General features: G+C 38.5%; 1 long non-coding RNA gene across 1 annotated transcript in view; it reads left to right on the top strand.

Moving 5' to 3' along the window:
- The window catches only part of LOC120595511 (uncharacterized), a 404,234-nt gene extending 384,059 nt beyond the window's left edge, over window positions 1-20,175 (top strand). The window contains exon 5 of the long non-coding RNA XR_005650880.1: window positions 19,640-20,175. This is a non-coding gene — a long non-coding RNA (uncharacterized LOC120595511). The remainder of the gene's footprint in view (window positions 1-19,639) is intronic.
- Window positions 20,176-20,790: the final 615 nt, after the last annotated feature.

Below are 20,790 nucleotides of genomic sequence, written 5' to 3'. Positions count from 1 at the left end.
GAAACTAATGATTTATGTTCTCACACATGGACTTGCAAGCAGGGACTGCGTCATTGCAAGGTGCCCATTCAAGTGACCCAGCATAGCATGCGCCCACCTCCAGCCTCTCCTGTGTATGTTTCTGCTGTGGTGATTTTGGGTCATTTACATTATGGAAAGAAATAGAGAAAAATTAAGTGTGACAGTTTATAATCTTACTGTCTTTGTAAGATTCTATAGCATGCTGCATCAAATTTGAAAGCAAAAACCTTTCAGTGACGTAATTTGGTAAAAGATTAAAATGTATTAAAAAAAAATCTTTACGATGTCAGAATAACGTGGTATAGACTTTAGAAATGTAGTTTACAGTGTTTACTCTCAAAGTACAGGTTTTCATGAGATTAACACACTACAGACAGACACCTGCAGTTTTTAAATGTTTTTTTTTTTTTCTACTCATCTTCCAGGAAAAGTAGGTTTTAAAGATCTCATTCATCCTTTAACCATACACATAACTATACGTCAGTTATATACGTGGGTGGATCAGAGTCAAAATTATGTTGCCAGGATCTTGGTACCAGATTAACAGTTATTGCTTCTTAATGGCACTTTCAATCTACTTGTATTGCTTGAATGCAGTTTCATCATCTGAACCAGTATTGTGGAGAGATAGATTTCTCCCCGCTTCCAGGTCTAAATCTCTTTCATCAATATTGACATAATAAATTCATGGCTAATTTAATTCCAATCACAAATTTTACATGTGGTATTCAAACATAGATATGTATCTTTTATTAGAGGTTGCCATGTAGGATGTGAAATATTTAGACTCAATGGCTTTGTTTTGCTTTTCCTTATCATGCAGAATGAATGTTTTGATCAACAGCCAAAATTTAGAATATCCAGCAGCCCAAAACAGAATTTCCTGCTGGCAGGTTCATGCAAGAGAATTTCTTTCTTTCTTTCTTTTCTTTTTTCTTTTTCTTTCTTTCTTTTTTTTAGAATTTCTTGTAAGATATAACTAATACAAAAGATTTGGGGACAAAGTTTTCATATTTGCCCATTTTAAAATTCTTCCAAAACAATTCTCATGGGATACTTTGCTAGGTCCCTGTGATCAAGGAGTTCAGATTATAGTGATCACTTGCTGGCTTTTGTCTAAAGAATATTTTAAAAAGAGATGTATCATATTGTAAGAAATTAAAAAGTAAAAGAAAATCCAATTTTGGCAAGAACTTTAGGGAAATGGCTGCTCTCAAATACCACTGTTAGAAGTATCAATTAGTACAATTTCTCTGGAGGGCAATTTGGTAACAGATAAGAGAAGCTATAAAAATATGCATTCCTTTCATCTATTAATTCTACTTCCAAGAATTTAACTCAAATAATGAATTGGGCAAGTATTTATGCAAAGATGTTTATAAAAGCATTTTAAACTCAGAAACTTTCCAAATGAGCATAAATTAGAGATTGGTCAAATAAATTAAGTACATTTTAAAAAAGAAACTGTGGAACCTTTTAAGGTCATGATATAAATCTGAATGAGATGATATTTAAAATGGTCTCGAATATTGTTAATGAGATCTCTAGGGAGGAAAGGCAGCTGAGGAACACCTAATTGATATCTTCGAGTTGGGAGGATCCATAGCGGAGAAGAGGCTGAGAGTCTGCGCCCAACAGGTGTGTCCCAGGACTCTGGAACGTGAGAGAAGACGGAGGAGAGAAGGTAGTGTGGTATACCTAGAAACAGCTCCAGTACTTATAGCCCATGAGTAGAATAGAGGAGATTCAGAAGTGTCAGCTTGCCCAAGATATAAATGTAGATCAGTTGACAGCAAGCCTTGGGTCACAGTCCCTAGAAGTCGCATGATCAGGAGAGATGAGGTCTCTCAAAGCAAGTGTGAAGAGTATCACTGGCTGGTTCCACCGTTGAGAAGTCTGAAGAGGATGAACGAAGTTAAGAATGCTGTGTGGAGACTGAAACAGGCCCTCGCACGACCTGTAACTCAAAGCAGAAAAGAGCAGGACTTGGATCTCATGTTCGGAACACCAGCGTGTGGCCAGTCGTGAAGCAGTTGCCTCAGCTTGCATGAAACTCCTTTCTCTTCACCTTCTGCTTTATTCTTGAGAATTTCGGATTGATCAGGTGAAAAAAAAGGCATGTCTAAAAGACAACTTTGAATGGAAATGAACCTGAGATAGCAATTCTGAATTTACACAAAAGTTTTGGATTGAACTAAGAAATTCCAAAAAAAAAAAAAGGACTACCTTAATTATTCTGTTAAGAATCATAAATGAGACCTCATGAGCTATGTTACGTTTCCTTTTGTATTATAGGTTTTGAGAACTATTTTAACTGTGGGTCAGTATAACTGCATCCATAACTTCATTATGCTATTGTATTATTCTTTTCTTCTAACCACTTCAGCTTCAACTAGGTCTTGGGGGACAGTTGAAGAGAAAAATTATAATCTATCAAATGTGCTGTGATTAGCAAAGGAGCTCAATTTCTGCGAACCTGATTGTAAAGTGTTTTAAAGAAGGCAATTCTAAGTGCTCCCACAAGAGACTAATCTTTCTCAGTGGTTCTTTGGATTTCAACCAAGACCCTCAAATGAGATCAATCTAAAATCACAGTTCTCGACAGCAGTAGCTCAGAAGTAGTTGTTTGGGGGATAGTCTCTATGGCAACCTTGTGCTTATGAAGAGTTCTTTTTAGATTACATCAATGATACGGATTTCCTTGATGGGTGACATAATGGGTTTGAATACTAACTTTCTATTTCTTTATTTTGTGCAGATGATGATGTAAAAGGCTAAACCAAAAATAACAAGCAATCTTACATACATCATTGGTAAATTACAGCTGTAGTCTCCACAACACCATTAAAAGGTGTTTCTTGATAGCCATCATCATATGCAGTTATCTAGATATCCCACAATACATGATTCAAGAATCTTAGAATCAGAGAGCTAAAGAATACTTACAGATTTTTCTAGGCCCCTCCGCCATCTTTAGTTTTACAGATATTGAATCAAAGTTTCAGAAAAGTGTTATTTTATGGTTAAGATGATTGAATCCACTCGTGGAAGAACCTAGGTCTTAGGAAAGCCATTCTCAGGCTTCTTGCACTTGCAGGTAACATATTCCTATCTTGATTCTTTCCACAGAAAACATAATCTATGAAGATGTGTTATCAACCTAAAACCAGGCAGGACACCGTAGAGCCTGAGTCTGGCTTCTGAGGTTAGACTGCTTGGTTTCAACAATTAATGCTTCCACTCATTAGTCATGTAAATGGACAGGTAACTTAACCTCTATAGCCTAAATTCCTCATTTATATGCTAGAAAGATTAATTGTGACTATCTCATAGCACTCTTGTGAGAGTTGAATGACTTAATCCACGTAAAGCATTTAGGACAGAGGGCTACATGATACACTTTATAATAATATCTCTTCATGTGTGCGGGAACATACACCTGAGGAGGAAACATACAATGATCTGAGCATATTTGCGTTTGCAATCTGCTTGCATTCAGATACAATATTTATTTATTGGAACTGGGTAGGGATGAAACATTGGTAAGAAAGACTAAGGAATCCTGAGTAATTCAGTCTCTTGACTTCAGCTATGACCCCTTCTTCTCTTGACTATTTTTTTCTCCCTTTCCTAAGCTTTCTAAAATATTTAGGACAGTTTTAAAGGAGGAGAAAATTAAGAGCAGCTGATAGAACTTTACTGGCTCCTTTACTAGACACCCTGAAAATGTAGAAAGAGCGACCTAGATTAAAACACAGAACATCCCATGGATCTCTGGGAATTCCAAATGCAAACATCTTTTCCCCGATTAGCCCGATTTCCCTACCCTGAGTCTCTCAGCTGGGGAATTTCTATTTGCAAATCTCAGTACATCTCCATTTGGATGAATCCTGGGAATCCAGACATATCACGCAGCATCTGGGAAACATGGGAAACCCTTCAGTTTGCCTCCCCAGAGTTATCAAGGGATGAGAAACATCTGCTATCACCCTCGCAGTGACAGGGTATTTAATAAGTTTATTTTTCTGCTTTACTTTCGATATTCTCAGCTTGGCAAAATATGTTCTATAAAGAAGGTATGATAAACTCATGAACTTGAGGTGTTCATCAATCATAAAAATGTTGTAAAACATCTCAGCTATAATCATCTCCCATTATTGAAAAAAATTATGGTTAAGATACTCAAAGACTGTACTTTTGGCTCTCTGGAGAAGAGCACCCCAGAAACAAGTTATCTGTATTAGCGGTTTGAACACAACTGGAAAAAATAAAAAATGCAGTGAAGCAGGTGCAAGGCTGTGAGAGTCATCGAAGCATTGATGTAACTGTCTTAAGTCCCATAAAAGAGTAGCATTTGGCAGGTCTCTATAGAAATAAAGTTAGGTTTGCCAAAAAAGTAAAATAATACTACTGGTAAGTTAAAAAATCATATCCTATCAGAATTTCCCTGCATTCCATCCAAAATTTCTATGAAACCTCAGTAATAGGCTGATTCATCACGTATGAATTCCATTCCCCCCAAAAATGATAACTTTCCCACTACTGCTCTGTAGAAAAGCAAAGAGCAGTATTGAAAATGTTTGCTAATTTCTTGCTTATAAAGACATATGCTATTTTGCTGAATGGTTATTTCTCCCTTCATCTCCATCTCACTAGGTCGTAGTATGATAATAGAGTATCTAAAATGATAAAAACTGGACTATAAAATAGCCTTTCTTTTGAATTAAATGGCTTTGATTACATTATATAAATGAATACAGATGAGCTTGACTGATTGAAAATAGTCATGCATTTGAATTTCAAATAGGAATAATCCATAGTGCCCATTTAAGGAGCTGACTTACAATAAATTTATGTCTGCAAATCGGTGGATGGCTTTAATTAATGTTTAAATTATATGGAATTCATAAATCATAAGATCTAGATTTTTTTCCCCCTATGGGTGTGGGGAGAGAACAGATTGAGAAATAAGTCTTTGAATGAAGTACTGGGGAAAAAATTTTTTTAACCATTAAAGATCTGTTTACAGTCCACAGTATCCCTTTTGGGTTGGACTTTAGCTAAATAAAATGACAACCATCCTGTGTTTATAACTGAGAGATTCCTGTGGTTGTGGACAGGAACTCTGAGGACTGACCTTAACTTACAGAGCCTTCCCCCCGCCCTCCGCCCCCCTCCCAAAATCCTCAATCCAGTTTTTCTTGTCCATCAGACTTTGTAATGACTCCACTTCCAGTTCAGGGATGAAAGCTCTAGAAATATTGCTTAGGAGAGTGAATTGGTGTGTGTGAAAATTGTCATGCAGGAAGTCATTCTCTTAGCTGTTGACTGAAAATAAAAATGCATGAGATCAATTTGTTAAGCATAGACTGGGCTGAACTCAGGCCCAAAGGAAAACAATTAGTAGTAATATGAGTCATCTAACTTTCAAGGTGAGGAGTTCAGCATATAGAGAAGATAAGGTAGAGGTCCCACACTGGGTGCAACTAAGCTTCTGACTATTGGTTCATATGAAACAATTCACCCAATTAGGTGAGTAGAAATTCCGGTAAGCCACCCCCGGGGAGGAGCTTCATAAACCGTTTCCATGGCAATGGATGGTGTCCGCCTGCTCCTCTGCCTGAGGAACGGATCATGAAATTGCTTGGCTACTCTGAGTCTGTCGTGATGAGGAAGAGGTGGAGAGGGGATCAAGGGAAAGCAGTGGCTCCATCTTTGCTCAGGGAGGCGACGAGGTTTGGGAGAAGTCGTTGGTTTCCCCACTTTTGTTCTCCAGATGCAAGAAGTTGGGAAGAAGACCGAAAATAAACACCTTATGTGTCGAGCATATCCACTTTTACTCTGTTTGTTAGCCTAGATCAAATTCGGATGCTATGAGCAAAGGTTATTTTTGTATATAGTGCTTTGAAAAACCATTCAGGTTTTGATATTCAAACTAAAAAGACAATTTTATCGTCATATTAATAAAGCATTGTGTTGATCAATGTCTAAAAAAATTTCTAGGTGAGACTAGTGTCTTCTGAAATAGTAGTAAATTGTTCTTTAAGAAATATTTCTGTGGTTAATCAGTTTGGAAATCGCAAATTAAACAAAGTAGATTGATTTTCCGTGGGAACTCTTCCAGCCTTTAATGCATTGTTAATTATCTATCGTAGCACTGAACAGTATTATCGGACAGAGAAAGGAAAGAAACAGGAGAAGAAAAAAAATAATGAATTGCTTTAAGGAGGCAGTCAAACACATGCAGCACGATAATCACATGCATTACAACCACACCCATGGCCAGGAAACGGGGTAAAAAGTATTGCATTTAAGCATGGGTTATCCTTTAAGCAGTGACTGCTGGCATCTCACAGTTTGGAAAATGTCGATATAGGGCATAGCCCTGGTGTCAAATCTTGGGGATCACTGTTATGTGAGTTTGTGCAAACTAGTTAACTTCTCAGAGCCTCAATTTTCTCACCCATAAAAGCGAGGTAATACCTAGCTCTGGGGTTGTCATAAAGATTGCGCACAATTTTGAATGCAGTGCTGGACACAGCAATGATCGTTTCTTTCTTTCTCTCCTACACCTTCATTCTTTCTCCAATCAGGCATTTGAACTTAAAGTGCCTCAGACAAGAGTGAGAGCCACCGTCCTGCCTCAGCATAGATGGTTTCCCTGAGAACAATCAGTGTTCAAGAGTGATCGCCCCTAAAATATCTTCTGTCATTCATTCCATTTATCCACGGAATGACATATCTACTGTGGGTCAGGCATAAAGATAGACATGGTTTCACTCCATGACTTAGCTTACTGTTCAGCAGTGAAAACAACCATTTCAGTAAGCAGTAGAGGTCAAGTGTGGCAGCAGATCTGATGGGGAATGTGCAGGGTATTAATTGTGAGCTTAGGAGTCCAGGGGCAGCAGTAGAGGTTCAGTATAGCTACTTTTCCTCTGATACACAGTGAAGGAGCCAGTATTAAAAACAAAACAAAACACAAAAAACAAAAATGCATCCACAGCGAAATCAGAAGTGAGAGACTGGAACGAGGGAAAGAACGGGTTTCTCACGTGACTTCCGTGGCTACTCACAAAAGTGGGAACGCAAAGTAATTTTTCTCAGGGACAAAGCCTCAGTTCCCAGGGGAGCCGAGTGTATTGTCCAGGCTTTCTGAGGTCTGGTTGAGACTCTTCACCTTTGTACAGTGTTTAGTGGCCGTAAGTGGGAGAAACATCAGAAATTCTCTGAAAATCTCCAGTTAAGAATGACCCCATTGTTGCCGGGTTCTGGGGAGTCCTGGAATTCCTGGTCCTCCATTCGTGGTGTCCCACATCAGTGGATTGAGGGCGGACGCCCAGCAGTTTGTAAGCAAGCTAGTGTTATTGAAAGCCAAAGTGCATTTCTCAGGTGGAAAAGCAGGCTGCCAAGAGAGTCAGCCTCGAAGCCCCCTGCCGCGGGCTCTTTTATTCTGCCTACAAAACTTTGGTCCTCCCTCTGTCACCGTAGCCCTTCCCCTACAAGCCTTGATTGACAGGTCTCATATAACCTTCTTCCCTCTGAACATGCTTTTACTCAAAAAGCACTGGGTTTGCCCATAAAGGTGGTCAAAGCCGCAATGTAAATTTATTATAATGATCGTGTAATGAAGCAGAGGTGAATTCTAGGGCACATCAGCTGTCCTGCTCATTTCTATGTTGGGGAATTTTCCTGTCATTGCCTCGCTATCGTATCAGGTCCAACGTTTAAGTCAAGGCTATTGTTTTAAGGATGTTTTTCCCTTTGGCTGCCCTGGGGAGGGCCTGTAATTATAACTCCTACCTCACCATCCTTAGTTTCTTCCTAAATAATGCTTCCTCAGAATTCTGCCCTTTATCTTCTCATTCCTCGTGCTCTTCCAAAAATTTCACTCTGTCCTAACCTACATCGTAACATACCTGATTATAATTCCACAGAACCAAGGATTATGTTATTTTCATCTATAAATTTTCAGTATCTAGCTTGTGTTGATAGATATAATTAATTAATTGACATATTAGCTGAGATTAGCTTGTGCTAATGTGTATAATTAATTAAACCCTAGTGTTAATTCGGATATTCTTTTGTTAAATGTAATAACTTCTCACTAAAATTATTTTGGCCTTGAATTTTGTGCCACTGTATCTGTTTATACAAATAATTAAAGCAAAGAAATTATAATAGTAAGAGAAAAGGTCTTCTCCTTAACTGATATATTAAAATATAAAGAATTTATAGTCTTTGTCTCACAGTGCCTTCTGGGGGAAAATATATTAAAGCCCAGCAGAAATTTTTTTGGACCCCCCTATTTCTGCACAAAGGGAGTAGTTGTCTTTTAGTGTAATAAACATCATTAAGGTAAAAATGTTCGGGGAAAATTATCAAGACAAGTCAAAGAGAATTCAGCTCAAGCCACTCAAAGTCTTATTCATTTCAAATATCTTTTTAGAAATAACTTATACTTTAAAAAAGAAAAGGAGTATATTATATACCAAGTTTGCCTTGGGCTTCATTGTGGATTTAGGAACTGTAGGAAGAACTCTCTACTGATGATGGATGGAGAGTTGGGAGTTGCTTCAAGAGGCTTTGCAATCCTGTAGTTGTGTCTCCATTTTGAAGACCTGAGGTTGGCCTTAGTTAGAGTCTGGTGATTCCATTCATGGAAGCTGTCTGGTCACTTGGATGAACAAGCTAATTTTATCACTAGAATCATTTTAGCACTACCCTAAATGATGATCTTCGATCTTCGATCTTCTTAAACTGGAATCAGCAAACAGATTTCCTTGGTTGTTATTGGGAAACATCCACTATGAATTCATTGAGATCTTCCTTCATTTAACCTGGTCAAAATCTGGTTAAAGTACTTAACACAAGTCAGAAAAAAATATATGCCTTGAGGTAGTTTTTCATAGCTTTTCTAGAAAATTTTTTCACAACTTTGATTTAAGTTGAGCATCGACACCAAGGGTGGAAATGGAAATATCTCCTTTACTCATCTCCCAAAGATGTTTGTCTGCCTCTAATTCCGTTTGTCTGCTTCTAATCCCTCAGGGATGGAATTATATTATTGGGTTTCCCAAAGGGTGTTTCACATATTTATATGATTCGTGGACAGGACTATTTGTCTTGCCAAATGGAAAGCCCACACAAATGTTACACGCACAAGTTTAAGAAAAAAGAATTTAAGATCATTTGCTCAAGTAAGAAACACCACTTTTTATTCTAAAAAGATGTAGAAGGAATCCAATCTTCTTAACTATAATTATTAAGAAATCCTAATCAAATTATCATGTGTACAAATAAAAACTATGAACATAAACCAAATGCTCTTCAATTACAAGGCTTTATTTATCGATTCGCTTTTTAAATCGAGGGTGGGAATATTAAGTCAAATACACTGTGAAACTAGTGAAAACAAAATATTTGATAATTTGAGAAGCCATAAAACCTCAGAATAGACGATATACACCCATACTACTACAGAATGACATTAAAGACAGGGAACTATTTGGTAATTCTGGCTCTCGGTCTTTCTTATCTCATACTTTTTAAAATAAGTCTGAGACTAAGATATACACAGAAGTCATATAGAAGTCAGAATTCTATCAACAAAATGCTGCTTTCCCAGAAGTCTTGATTATAGACAGGCAAAAATTATCCCCACTGCTAAGAATCTGCTCCTATTATCCAGACAAGACTAAATGACACGATCCAGATGAGACCAAAAAGCACACACACACATATTCTTTTCTCCTTTACTAATCATGCAAGCGATAAAGGTCACCTACATTTGGATTTAAGAAACATAAAAGGTCTAAGATCCCACATTTCAAACACATTTCAACTCCCAGGAGGTCTTAGCCACAATGACTCAAGAAGTATATCCTTGGCCACTTCTTAATTTGTTTTTACTGTGAAATAAAACTCAACTCAAAACATCATAGCATGCACATTCTTTATAAGTATTAAAATCCTTGTATGCAACAAAAGATGCCAATTGTCTCCTTCCTTTATCCCTGCCCCTTCTTAATGAAAACTGCTCATTTATACACTCAAGGTTCTGTCCTCACAGTTTTAGGTGAGAATTATTTGGGGCAACTTGACACTTCTGGAATACCCCTGATCTAAAAAGGACCAGCCAGACTCCTTGGGAATTTGGAATTGAAATGCAGAATTCTAATTAAGCTTTGTCTGTCAATTTCAAGTCAGGAAATAAAATCATAGACAAGAAGAACACATGCAGAGGTGGATGTTCAAAACAGAGGTTTTGAGACACTAACTGTGGTTCCTAATTTTCTAGTCCTTAGGCTTTGTCCTTCATGAGGCTCAACTATATTTCCTATCTTTGTATTCTATGAAATACCCTTGACCAATTTCAATACATTATCCCATTTCGTCTAAGTTAGTTCGATTGAGTTAAGTGGGTTGCTACCTAACTTTCCCTAAGAGAAACTACTATGATATTCCCGTAGGACTAAATGTTTTCAATTACTTCCTGAAATTCTGTGTTTTAAAAGACTATGGTATTCTATTATATGTTAGCACATATGGAAAAATAAAATAATAGACAAACCTTATACTTTCAAATCATAAGCTATTTCTGAACCCCATGAATTTTTTCCCTTCTATAATAGCAACTTTACATTTTTATGTTTAAAAATAAGTTTATTTCCATGCCCAAATTTTATACCCTTTCAGAAAAGACCAGATTATTTGACTTCCCTAAAAATTCCTATTTAAAAATAAAAACTAAAAATAAGTAAATAAACAAAAACAACTGAAAAAGAGCCCCTTCGACCCAGAAATTGTAGCAAAATAGTCTGTGATTCTTGAGAAAGTGCAGAGCATCAGATATTCTACTGTTAAAGGAGAAAATATTTTTGAACAGAGTTTATATACAGCCCCTAACTGTTGGCTGGGCACCCACAGAAGCTGCCTTTATGCCATTATACTGAACCTAATTAAGAAATATTTGGGAGTAGGATGTTCCCTTGTTGAGAATGCTGGCCCAATATTGGTACCTCTGATGTCTTAAGAGAACCTAAAAATCTACATTTTATATGAAAATGCTGTTTTATTTCAAAATGCTAACATATAGTTGAATTAGATGCACACACACACACACACACACACACACACACACACACACACACACACACACACACCTACCTTCAAACAGACGAACAAACAAAAAATTTTGAAGCCCAAAGGTTTAGCTCCCTCAGTTTTTGCTTTGCCTTAAATTCTTATAATCTGGCTTTTACTAATATTACTTGATTATTGAGGCTGCTGAGCTCCAGAAAAATTTATGTGAATTGCCCAAGGCTGAATAAAATTATGTTGAATGTGGGAAATTAACATATTTTGTGGCTACACATAAAGATCTGCAAGGCAGTAAATACATCTGGTTCTGACGTCAGCTATCAAATTACCCTTTTCACTAAAACCTAATTATCCCATGTTCCTAAGTGTCTAATACTTTTAAATGGTTCATATCAAAAAAGTCAGAATTTGAAAGTTGTCCTCAACCCCAATACCCTTATGAGTTTATATCTTCATAAACTTGTCCTTGGGATGGATCGATTACTTCTAGGTAGTGCCCAGATCTCCAATTGCTTTCCTTTCCATCTGTTATGTATCGCAGTGGTTATCCTAAAAAAACAAAAAAACAAAAAAAAACAAATTGCGTCACATAATTCTGCCTGAAAAAGGGTAGGGGGCTCTCATTTACATAGAATGTAAAGTCTAAGACCCTTAACTTTTCATTGTGACCCAACTCAGCTCTCCATCTTATCACCCCCACTTTATGCCCTGCCTAAAACCCTGTATTCCAACAGCATTCTTCCAAGTTTGCTCATCCAAATGCGTTTTAAGGGATGCTAACAGCATTCCTGATGCGGGTGGGAGGATTTGTAGTCTAATAACGTTTGGAAAAGCTAGCTAGCATAGTTAAACCAATTGGTTCAGCTGGCCCACTAGCGATCACTGTGTGCCTTGTGGGTGCTGTATATTATGACGATCACTGGAGATGCACTGGTGAACAAGAGACACACAATCTCTAATTCTCCGAGAGCTTAAATCCTAAACAGGAATTGTTAGAGCCAAGGATGTTTAATCACAAAACATCACTCTTTAAGCATCTACAACAGTGCACGTTCTTATGAAATACTCTTCTCTCCCCCATTGATTTGACCACTAGGCCCTGCCTCGGCTCCCTTTCACAAGATTCCTTTTCTACCTAGGATGTTCTCCATCCCCTTTTTGGTTCAATAAGCTTCTCTTACCTCTCACTACCCACCAGCTCCTAAGTCCTTTCCATTAAAAAGCTGCTCTGACAAACTCGGGAAGGGTTAGTAGCCCTGACCTCTGCCCCATAGCACTTTCATAAACTTCTTCACATACTCTCCTTAAAATATTAGGGTAATTTTGTTCTCTTGCCCCCTCCCCCAGATATATTGAGCAAGGACCACATTTTCAAGCCTTTTATACCCTGAATTTCTTGCAGAGGGGTAGACAGATACTCACTAAACCCTCCAATGGCTCCCCAGCTCACACAGAAGAAAAGCAAAGCTAGAGTCCCCACAACAGTCTACAGAGTCTTACACATTCTGGCCCCCATGTTCTGGCTCTGTCTCCCGACATTCTTGCTCCCTCTCACTTGCCGGCAGGTACGTGAGCCTCCTTGCGGTTTCTCGCACACTGTGCACGCGTGTGCTTGCCTCGGGGCCTTTGCCTTTGCTGTTCCCTCTGCTCAGAAAGCTCTTCCCTGTGGGACTTCTCTAACCATCTCTATAAAACGACAAATCTCCCTGCTCCCCCTGGACAGCCCATGCTCCTCACTCTGCTTTGCCGTATTCTTCAAAGCACCATGTAGTTAGCTATCGCTGCCTGACAAACCACCCCAAAGCTAAGAGGCTTACAATAACAATGATTTATTGTTTCTCATGATTTCGTTGGTTTGCTTGGATTCATTCAAGCAGCTACATTCAGTTTGGGGGACCAGTTGGGCCAGAAGATGGCCTCACAAGTATGTCTAGAGTTTGATGCTAGTTGTCAACTAGTCACAGTAGTTCTCCTCCATGTGACCTCCCAGTGTCCTGGTGGCTAAGGTGGCTTCCCTGTATGACTGACTCAGAGTACTGTTTGTTCCAAGAGAGTGAGATGGAAGTGACAAGGCTCTTTGAGGTGGAGGGTCCCAAACTCCAACAGAACTGCTACTTTCTGCAAATCGAGCCACAAGGGATAAGAAAGGAATTCCATCCCTTGAAAAGAGGGACTGCTATGAATTGTGGCCATATTTAATATACTACAATATATTTTCTAAGTTATTATTTTATTTGCCTGCTTGCCTCTCCCATTAAAACGTAAGTCCCTGAAGGTAAGGACTTGGTTGCATTTTCTACTATATCCCTAGTGCATAGAACAGTGCCTAGAACATAGTAGGTACTCAATAAATATGTGTGGAATAAACAAATAGTCTCGTTTGATCCCCATGAGCATCCTGCAGAATATTCACTTCGTAAGACTAATCCTTGAGGCTAAGGGCAGATTCTGTGTTTTTTGAAGCACTGTCTCCAGCTCCCAGCACAGTACCTGGCCCACAAAAATATTCGTTGACTGATTATTACTATTGTGTTTTTTTTGGATGAGAAATGTGAACATTGAGATGCTAATTTACTGACTTAAGGATTTATAGCTATTGTTAAAGTTGGATTCAAATATAGATCTTCTATCTTAAAATTTGGTATTCTTTTTGCCACTGCAATCCACAGTTGTCTCACCAAATTACATCATGTGCATACAATGTATCAGTCATTGTGCTATGAGTTAGAGATACAATGAAAAGCAAAACAAATCTCATCCACTGACTCAAGACATTTAATGGTACTGAGTGAGTTAAATATTGATTAAATAGGTACACAGACCTTGTAGAAGTGGTACTATGATGAGGACCGTGCTATGGGAGTCTACAATAATAGTTTTTTTATATTAGAGAAACAGCAGTGACTCAAACAGACATTCCTGCTTCCCTCATGGAGCTTGTATATAATAATACATTGATGGTACATTAGAGAGACTATATTTTCATGATATAAGCAATGTACTTCAATTCACAAGACCTGGTCATATTAACTATTAGTATAGCCTGGGGTAAAACACTTAACTTTAATGCTACATAGGGATACTAATATATTCTTTAACTTGGGAAGAGTGTAAGATACTAGTATCATTGAGACTGCCCCCTCTTGCCAAACTTCTCTGCTGGTTTCTGGTAAGTGCCCAATTTTTGATCTCATTGAACTGAGCTTGAAGTAGACAACCTCTTAAATACTATAGTAGCACGGTTCCTAAAATGGAGTAATCAGTTCTACAGACAAAAGACCCTGATTCTAGTTCTGACTCTCTGGTGAGTGGTTGCCTTTGCATAAGCCAGTGCCCCTGTTGGAGCTCGGTTTCCTCTTCTTTCAGTGAAGGAATTTGGCTGGATTAGTTCTGAGGGCTAATTCTCAATAGAGAATCTGCTCCTTCTCTTCAGCACACACATACCTCTCCCCACACACACGCTTTATAATCCTCTTTGAAAATCTATTTCTGTATTGTTCCATCAGCAAATGGTTACATGTCTATCACAGGCTGGGGAGGAGAACATGAAAAATAAGAAGCCCCAGGCACGAAAAGTGAGGTCATCTATACCTCATACTGAGATAATGCCTGCTTTCCAGTTGTATGGACTCCCTGTAACTTCTGACCAGTGCTCTTTTGGGGCGGGAGTGAAGGTCTCTAGTTCATCTAGCCTTGTGCTAATAGCATTTTCAGCATCAGTTCCATGGGTCAAGCTTTGTCCCTGAGCTGCATTCATGAGTAAAGTTCATGGTGACCCTCTATAATCTCAGCTTTAGGAGAAATTTGTTCCAGGAAAGAAAGTGCTATTAACTGCAGAATGCAAGGGTAAGCAGAGTGCTTTGCAAATAACTCCTAATAAACAGACAGGGCCAGGTGTGAAGCATGACTTATATTCTCCCATAGTACAAAGCCACATGTATTATAATGTCTTGGCTGCCGATGGTCATCTTGGAAATGTGCCATTCTCCTCCAGGACATAGTTACAGTCTAGCACTCCAGGTGGGGAGTAGCAATTCTTTGGTTTTTATCCACCTAAAGAAAGAAAACTCTGGGCCAAAATTAAAATAGGCACAAGAGCATGAGGAAAAAAAGAAAAAAAAAAAGATATGTGACCAGTGATGAAAGAAAATTCTTCATGATTGAAAGTCATCTGGCACGAGGCCTCCACCGGCCTTTGAAAATGTCTTCCTTTTAGTTGTAATACAAAGCGAAGCTCCTCCCCACTCCCAACAATTTTTCTCTCCAGGATTTCTGTCAGTCCTGCCTGCTTGAGACTAGACAGAATCTGCCTCATGCTAGGTCATAGATGTGGTAAACTAGAAGACATTATGTTACCTTCTGCCCAGCCTCTCCATACAGTAGGGAAGAAGTCCTAGACGGGGAGAAGATTAGCAGATAGAGGGAAAAATCAAGAGAGAAATGATAGGAGAAAGAGATGAGGAAAGAATAAAAATGAAGAGAAGAAAAAGATAGAAATATGGCCTGATGGAATGACCCCGGGTTGAGCAGCCAGACATCGATTCATCCTAGTTCTAGTTCTTCATGAGTCTCAACATTCGCTTTTTGTTTCTAACCCCCAGTTTTCATATCCATAAAATGGGTTTTATAATATAGAAGCACCTACAATCCCTTGGACTCTGAAAGTTAAAGGGTCTTTCTGAAAGATTGAAATTGTCCTAGCCTGAAGGAGTTGAAGGAGACGTGACGATTAAATGTAATGTGGTATCTTGGATGGTGTCCTGGGACAGTGAAAAGGGACATTATTGGAAAAATTGTTGAAATCTGAATAGTCCATAGTTAGTTTAATGGTACTGTGCCATTATTGATTTCTTAGTTATGTTAAAAGCACTGTGGAAATAGAAGTTATCAACAGTAGGGGAAGGTGGGTAAAGGGTGTATGGAATCTCTCTGTCCTATCTTTGAAACTCTTAGGTAAATCTAAAATTATTTTTAAATTAAAAGTAAAAAAAAAAAAAATACCCTGCCCTCTCTTTGCAACATGAGTCAGTCCTATTTGTGTTGCAAGGTCCAGATCATGTTATCTGTCTGGTAATGTCTTATCCAGCTTCTTCCAGAATGTTCTAATTTCTTTCTCAGTTTTCTTAACTGTTTTATATCACAGAGGCTGAATGAAGGTCTTCATTGCTATTGAATCCCTGATTGGATAAAAGACAAGTTATTTTTAAATACAAACTTATTTGACAGAGCGAAAAGCTATCAATTGCTCGTGTCCGAGGTTGATTTGCTCTGGTGGAATTAGAATCTCTCCAATACCTCAGTGAGAAAACTCAGGGTTTTGTGAGTGCAAGAGAGCAACGAGGAAGGGAGAGGCAGCTGACAGCAAGAAGCTGCATAACCATCTGAAGTATGGAGGCAGAGGCATTCAGGAGAAGAATGGAAAATGAAAGGATGCCGAATGGTAGCACATGTGAACCTAACAGGTTATCTTCCATATGCCTTTGGCAATAAGTTCGGCGTTAGAGTGTTTCCTAGTTTGGGTTTTCCCAGAAAGTGACTATGAGACAAGCAATAGAAGTGGGAGGTTTTCAAGAACTACTCATCATAAGGTGGGGAAATAGACAAGGAAGATAGTCAATAAAGCGTGCATTCCCACTGAGTGGCAGGAGCTGTATCTCTCCTCTGAGAGTCAATAATATATGAGCCTCAGCACTTTCCTACTCAGAGGATGTTGGAGCCAAAGCATGTGTATACTCCCTTCCATCATCCATCATTGGCTCTCTGCTTTGTGTGTAGAGGGGGATCTCTGGGACCCCTAGCCTATCTTGGTGCTGCCACTGAAAGTTATCGGGCAGGGTAATGGATGGCTCGATATTGTAGGGGAGGGATAGGAATGCACACCAACAGCCTCTACTTCAATCTGCCTTCTTCAGACTTCAGTTCTTCCACTTAATAGCTGGCAGAACTTTGACAAGTTATGCCCCGCCCTTGTCCTTGGGCTGTTAAGAAAACGAAGAGATCAATTGTGTAACAACATTTAACTCATGGTCTCTGACATGACAGCTACTCAATAATGGTTTTCTCCCCACCCGCGCTGTCCCCAAATCATGCTCTCTCTGACTGTGGCACAGACCCAGAGCTCCAGCCCCAAAGATTACACTGGGGGACAGAAACCAATACCCCTATGACAGCATAATTCCACACTGATATAGGGGATATGTCCCTTCATTCAAGGGTGAGAATGAGGGTACAGAAAGAAAGAGGAACAAACAGAAACCAGCGTCATGGCAGTTGAATGACACTTTCACTGGATTTTTAAGGCCAATTTAAGGAAGCAGGAAAGTCTGTTTCGTGAGTATCTTTCTCATGGGGTCTTCCAGGAATCGCTCCCACATAAGGCCCCATTAGCCCCTCAACATATGTGTTACATATTCCAGCCTGTGGGTTTGAGGCACCAAGATATTTTTAACGAAGTACATTTATGGTGCTTTGCCAAAAGCTACTCATAGAAAAACTAATATAGTTTCCATTTCTTGGGTCCTTTGGGAAAGATAATATTATAAACCATTACCCAGAGATGCTTCTTAAGACTTTCCCAGCGTGACAGCCCTTTCAGTTTCATATTTTTTCTCTTGAAGGCTGAGTTTCACTTAGTTACACACCAGTGTTTTCTGAAGTTTCTCTTTCATCCAAAATTCAACAAGTTTAAACATGAACCACACATTTGAAACATGGACTTCATGTTGCTAAACTTCAAATAACTGCTACTAAACAATGGAAGACTTTCAAATCACTGAAATTTGGTGAGCAGTTCTTTTGGAAGCAAAGAAGAAAATGTCAATATGTCAATTTAATATGAGAATTTTTTAAGCAGCATCTTGCAGGGAATGGTTTGGAAATTACTTACATCCAATTTCATCTCTCAACCATCCTATATTTTTATCTCTATTTGGATGAGCCAAAGAAAATTACAAGGCTGTAATCAACTAAAAATGTCTGTTTATTCTAACAAGATTATACCTACTAATAAAGACAATCCTTTTTCTCCCCTTAACTGAGAAAATTATGGTTAAATCTTTTGGTCTAACTAGGGCTTATCTTCCATAGTAGAAGAACAGGTTATGATAGAAAAATTCAAGAATTGAAGAACTAATTAGTCACAAAATATGGGTCGCTTTTCCTTTGAATGTGACTCCCACAAATACCTTCTTTTCTGTTCTTTTTGACATCCTCATTTTCAAATTCTCACTCCCACACATCAGAATGTTTCAATGGATACTTGACTAATCACCCTGCCTCTATCAATTCAGACCCCTGGCTGGATAACTGTAATTCATCATATCTTGTACTTTCTCAGAAAGCTGTAGCAGCTCTCTCGTTCTCAGAGGGAAAAGTGATAACTCTTACAGTTGGGATGCTGATCCCAGCTTTAATGCCCACTATTTCCCTACATAAATCTTTACTTTTTTTTTCAGGCTAGTGCCTTTATAGTTTCCCAAACACATCTCACAATTTCCTATTTCCACATGTTTGGCATTTCTTCTTTGCTCTTATTCAAATGTCACCCAGCCTATCAAAGGCTGACAAAAATCACACCTTCTCCATAAACCTCACTGAAGTGTAAAAGTCATGGAAGGAGAGAGGGAGACAGAGAGAGAGAGGGTGAGGGAGAGGGTGAGGGAGAGGGGGAAAGGGGTGTAGGTCCTACAGACAAATTAAAGTGGCTTGCAATCTCACCTTTGCAATTTGAAAACTTTGTAGCGGAGAGTAAATTTCTTAACTTCTTTGGGTCTTCTTTATAAAAAATTGTATGTGTTTTATTGAGTTTTTGATTGGAATTAAGAATATGAAATGCAAATTATCCAAAATTGATTTATTTATTTAACAATTCTTAAGTGCCTTACAATATTAAGTCACTGGAGCTTTGTGAAGCCGCCACTGAACTTGGTGATGTGATTAAGATACACTGACTACCCAGTCGATGAGTCATATTACTAAAACATTACTTGTCCATTCCACTCTTAGATAGTTACTAAGGAGAAATGAAGATATATGTCCATACAAAGATTGTACTCAAACATTCCCAGTAGCTTTATCTCTAATAGCCCTATAGTGGCAACACCCCAAATGTCCACTACCAACAAGTGAATGGTATATCTATGCAATAAAATATTACCAAGCAATAAAAAGTAACAAAGTGCCAATACAAACAACAACATGGATGAGTCTTAAAACACTTATGCTGAATTAAACAAACCGGACCACCTCCCCCCCAAAAAAACTGCATATGGTATAATCCTATCCATATAGAATTCTAGAAAATGACAACCAATTTACAGTGACAAAAGGCAGATCTGTGGTTGCTGGAGGTAGGATAGGGGTTGGATCAGGAAGGAGGGATATGGTGATGGTTTCATGGAGTAGACATGTCAAAATTTATCAAATCGTATACTTTAACTTTGGGCAAGTTATTATATGTCAGTTATAACTCAATAAAGCTTTTTTTTGTTGTTTTTTATTTTTTTAATTAGCACAGCTGCCTTGTTATTTGGTGCAAATACCCTGGGGAACCATCCGAGGAAGAAATATAGCATTTTGGCAACAAGTTCATAACTGTACATCTATATTGGGACGGATGGCAGGCACGGGTTGGTGAAGGATATGTTATGTATGAGGTAAAGTCTTCATTCTCCTTTTGAAAATTTAAGTGAGAATGCATATCTCAGATGTTCAAAATTCAGGAAATGTCTGAAAGACTGGAATTTCAAAAAAAGTGTTTTTCATTTATTACTGAGCTTTTTAACATGTGGCCTTCAAACGACATCATTAAATGACTCTCAGAGAAAGTTACTGTTCTCACTTTTATTATTGTTCGGGGTATATTTTCAATAGTGAAAATGTACATCACAGCAAATCTTCCCTCTTCCTCAGTCCTAAATGCATGGGTTCCAAATTCCAGAAGAAAATCTCCCTGGGAAGAATAAAGAACAGTGAGTAGAATCTAGAGGGTGGATTTTGGCTAAAGCTAAAGGGGAACTTTTTACAGTCAAAAATGTCACTAGGTGTTGTGAACTGCTTCAGTATGGAGTGAATTTCCTGTCACTGGATTATCTGAGCTATGCTACATTCGGCAAGATAACATAGCAGGAGGATGAAGGGAGATTGGAACAGAAAACCTTCTCATTCCGTGAAGATGTTGTCCTAAACCACACCTTAGGCAATAATGTCACAAAGTGGCAATGGTAGAATTTCAGTCACGTGTTTCTGCTCTCGTGCAGAATTCTTACAATTTCTATGTAATAAGGAAAAGGTCCCAGGAAATAATGTTATCCTCCTACAGACTGCCACTAATTTCTAAGATATTTTCTCCTCGCTATTTGTGGCAAAGTGTGGATGATTTTAACACAGGAGAGACGCTGTGTAAATTGCTCCTCCTTGGCATTTAGGAAAACACACTTGGCATTTTTCTACATTTGAGAGGGGGAAATCCAGACGGAGTTGGCTGAGCCAACAGAAGACAAGCCCTGTCCAGGACACTTTCATAGATCTCTGTTTGGGCTTGTTTAATGCCAGAGTAAAGAAAAAAGATTCTGTGAGTGCCCTGCTAACTCCCAGCATTTTCGAAGTGCAAACTCTCCCTGGGAAAAGGAAACCGAAATCACACAATCTGACATCTCTTTTTCTCTT

The sequence above is a fragment of the Pteropus medius genome, unplaced genomic scaffold (assembly GCF_902729225.1).
Source record: "Pteropus medius unplaced genomic scaffold, Ma_sr-lr_union100, whole genome shotgun sequence".
Taxonomy (NCBI): domain Eukaryota; kingdom Metazoa; phylum Chordata; class Mammalia; order Chiroptera; family Pteropodidae; genus Pteropus; species Pteropus medius.
Note: the sequence above shows the minus strand (reverse complement) of the source record. Positions and strands in the feature narration are given on the sequence as shown.